Source organism: Desmodus rotundus, chromosome X (genome assembly GCF_022682495.2).
Source record: "Desmodus rotundus isolate HL8 chromosome X, HLdesRot8A.1, whole genome shotgun sequence".
In the NCBI taxonomy this organism is placed as follows: domain Eukaryota; kingdom Metazoa; phylum Chordata; class Mammalia; order Chiroptera; family Phyllostomidae; genus Desmodus; species Desmodus rotundus.
In genome coordinates, this window is record NC_071400.1 from 36,466,144 (window position 1) to 36,470,499 (window position 4,356).

A 4,356-nucleotide genomic window follows, 5' to 3' on the forward strand; every position below is an offset into this window, starting at 1 on the left:
TGAAATGTTCGTCTATATCTGTGAAACATGTCATGGGTACTCTAATAGGGATTGCATTGAATCTATAAATTGCTTTCGGTAGTAGGGCCATTTTGATAATGTTAATTCTTCCAATCCATGAGCATGGTACATGCTTCCATTTGTTTGTGTCTTCCTTAATTTCTTTCTTCAGTGTTGTGTAGTTTTCTGAGTACAAGTCTTTTACATCCTTGGTTAGGTTTATTCCTAGGTATTTTATTTTTCTTGTTGCTATATCAAATGGGATTTTTTTCCTGATTTCTGTTTCTGCAGATTCATTGTTGGTGTACAGGAATGCCTTTGATTTCTGAGTATTGACTTTGTATCCAGCTGTTTTGCCAAATTCATTTATTAGGTCGAGTAGTTTTTTGGTGGACTCTATAGGATTTTCCATGTACACTATCATGTCATCTGCAAACAGTGACAGTTTCATTTCCTCCGTTCCAATTTGGATGCCTTTTATTGCTTTTTCTTGTCTGATTGCTGTGGCTAGGACTTCCAATACTATGTTGAATAGAAGTGGTGAGAGAGGGCATCCTTGTCTTGTTCCTGATCTTAGTGGGAAAGCTCTAAGTTTTTGTCCATTGAGTATGATGTTGGCTGGAGATCTCTCATATATGGCCTTTATTATGTTGAGGAATGCTCCCTCTATTCCCACTTTGCTGAGTGTTTTTATCAGAAATGGGTGCTGTACTTTATCAAATGCTTTTTCTGCATCTATTGATATGATCATATGATTTTTGTCTTTGCTGTTGTTGATGTCATGTATTATGTTTATTGATTTGCGAATATTGTACCATCCTTGCATCCCTGGGATGAATCCCACTTGGTCATGGTGGATGATCTTTTTAATGTATTGCTGGATGTGGTTTGCCAATATTTTGTTGAGAATTTTAGCGTCTATGTTCATCAGAGATATTGGCCTGAAGTTTTCTTTCTTTGTTGTGTCTTTATCTGGTTTTGGGATTAGGATGATGCCGGCTTCATAAAAAGAGTTTGGGAGTCTTCCATCAGTTTGGGTTTTTTCGAATAGTCTGTGAAGGATAGGGGTTAGGTCTTCCTTAAATGCTTTTTAGAATTCTCCTGTGAAACCATCTGGTCCAGGGCTTTTGTGTGTTGGGAGTTTTTTGATGACTGCTTCAATTTCATCTGCTGTTATTGGTCTGTTCAGGTTTTCTGCTTCTTCTTCATTCAGTTTTTGAAGATAATATTTTTCTAGAAATGTGTGCATTTCACCTAGGTTTTCAAATTTCTTGGCATACAGTTCTTCGTAGTAATTTCTTATAATCCTTTGTATTTCTGTGGTATCAGTTGTAATCTCTCCTCTTTCATTTCTAATTCTGTTTATTTGTATCCTCTCTCTTTTTTTCTTGATGAGCCTACTTAAAGGCTTGTCAATTTTGTTTATCTTCTCAAAGAACCAGCTCCTGGATTCATTGTTCCTTAGAATTGTGCTTTTAGTCTCTATGTCATTTAGTTCTGCTCTGATCTTGGTTATTTCCTTCTTTCTGCTTGTTCTGGGCTGTCTTTGTTGTTGTTCCTCGAGTTCTTGTAGGCGTAGGTTGAGTAACCTTTTCAAATGCAAACTAATCACATGACCAAAACCCCCTCTCTTGTTTGTCTTGCCTAAGGCTTTGTTGTGTTTTTACCTTGAAAAACTTATTTTTAGAATTATCCAGCTGGACTCAGTTGAGATAATTCCAATTTTGTTAGCAACATCCAAGGCTTCCTAGTCGGGAGCCAGTTGAACATATGTCTTCTTCTTTCCATCAGGTCTCATCAGGATGTTGACCTTGGCTACATCAATGTCACAGAGCTTCTTCACAGCCTGTTTGATCTGGTGATTGTTGGTCTTGATGTCCACAATGAACACAAGTGTACTGGTGTCTTCTATCTTCTTCATGGTTGACTCAGTTGTCAGGGGGAACTTGAAACAAGCAGTCAAGCTTGTTTCTCCTGAGGACACTCTTCTGAGGCTATTTAGTCTGCTTTTGGTGCTGCAGTATTTTCAACCATCAGAAAGTGGGTGTCATGGAGGTCTTTGTTTTTGTGGCTGAGGATGCCTTTCAGCACCATTTTCTTTGCCTTTAAAGCTTTTGCTTTGGCTCAGCTTTGGGAGAGGCAGGGAATTCCTTCTTCACTTTCATCATCCACTTCGTGAAAAGGCACCTTGCATAAGTCTTTAAATGGCACTTCATGAGTGTTAGGATATAGTCCGAACCCCATAACGTGCCATACATGTGTCAAGACCAGATATAGGCTCTGTGCTCCTCCTGTTTGACAGACAGCCATTTCTCCCTGTCCAGTGACAGCCTCAACCCTTAGACATGATAGTGAAGGTATGTGAACAGATTTGATCGTTTTGGGTGCCTGATCACCAGGACTGCTTTTTATTCTGTCATAGTGGATGTTGTCACCATCAATGATCCCTTCATTGACCTCAATTACATGGTCTACATGCTCTAGTATGATTCTACTCATTGCAAGTTCAAAGGCACAATCAATGCTGAGAACGGAAAGCTTGTCATCAATGGAAATTCCTTCTCCATCTTCCAGGAATGAGATCCTGACGACATCAAATGGGGTGATGCTGGTGCTGAATATTCTGTGGAGCCCACTGGTGTTGTAACCTCCATGGAGAAGGCTTGGGCTCACTTGAAGTGTGGAGCCAAGAGGGTCATCCTCTCTGCCTCTTCTGCAAACACCCCCATGTTGTGAACCAAGACAAGTATGACAACTCCATGAAGGTCATCAGCAATGCCTCCTGCACCATCAACTGCTTGGTCCTCTGGCCAAGGTCATCCATGACAACTTTGGCATCATGGAGGGACTCATGACCATAGTCCACACCATCATTGCCACCCAGAAGACCCTGAATGGCCCCTCTGGCAAGTGGAGGTGTGATGGCAAAGGTGCTGCCCAGAACATCATCCCTGCTTCTACTGGTGCTACCAAGGTTGTGGTCAAGGTCATCCCTGAGCTGAACGGGAAACTCACTGGCATGGCCTTCTGTGTCCCCACCCTCAATATGTTGGTTGTGGATCTGATCTGCCGCCTGAAGAAAGTTGCCAAATATGATGACATCAAGAAGGTAACAAAGCAGGCCTCAGAGGGCCCCCTCAAGGGCATTCTGGGCTACACTGAGGACCAAGTTGTCTCCTGAAACTTTAATGGTGACACCCAGTCCTCCACCTTTGATGTCAGGGCTGGCATTGCCCTCAGTGACCACTTTGACAAGCTCATTTCCTGGTATTACAATGAATTTGCTTATAGCAACAGGGTGGTGGACCTTACGGTCTACATGGCCTCCAAGGAGTAAGAGCCCACCGGACCACCAGCCCCAGCAACAGGAAGAGAGGCCCTCAACTGCTGGCAGAGTCCTTGTCCCAAATTGATCCCCCAGCATACTGAGAATCTCCCAACCTCCAGTTTCCATCCTAGACCCCCTGAAGAGGGGAGGGGCTTAGGGAGCCCTACCTTGTCATGCACCATCAATAAAGTTCACTGTACCCAGCCAAAAAATAAAAGACTAGCTATAATTCGTGACCTGAGTACATTTCTGGTCTCATCTCTTCTTCTCTTCACCCACACTCATCATGCTTTATTATGAGTGTGTCCTCCCTGTATGGAAAGCCCCTCAGTCCCTCTTTGCAAGCCTAACTTCTCTTTATCCTTTAAAGCCTCATCTCAGGAAGTAACTCCTCACTGATTGAGTCTCAAAGGTGATATAATTTTTGAAATTCAATGCTCTTATTTGGGGGGGCAGTTATTTAAATTTTCAATTTCCTTTTTAAAAAAAATTGCAGTAAGAACACTTAACATTATATCTACCCTGTTAACAAAGTTTTAAGTGCACAACACAATGTTATTTATGTTGTACAACAGATCTCTAGAACTTATTCATCTTGTATGACTGAAACTTTATATCCATTGAACAACAGCTCCTCCCACTCTTGCCAGCCCCTCCTAATGACCATTCTGCTCTGTTTCTGTGAGTTTGACTATTTAGGTACCTGATATACATACAATTATGCAGTATTTGTACTTCTGGGTCTGGGTGATTTCACTTATCATAAGGTCCTCCATGTTCATCCATGTTGTCATATATGACAGGATTTCCTTCTTTTAAAAGGCTGAAGAGTATTCCACTGTATATATCATATTTTCTGGTGTATATATATCTTCTTTCAATTCTCTGTGCACTTTATATAATGCATTTGGTACCTAGACCCAGGATGATATTAAAAGAGTGAGAGATCAGAACAGATGCCTAACCAAAGTATACTGACTGTATATCATTCCATTATTTGATCATAAAATACCTTAATATTAAAAGAG

At 41.2% G+C, this 4,356-nt stretch overlaps 1 pseudogene; it reads left to right on the forward strand.

Annotated features, from left to right (window-relative positions):
• The first annotated feature begins 1,919 nt into the window (after positions 1-1,919).
• On the forward strand, positions 1,920-3,337 carry LOC139440523 (glyceraldehyde-3-phosphate dehydrogenase-like; annotated as a pseudogene).
• Positions 3,338-4,356: the final 1,019 nt, after the last annotated feature.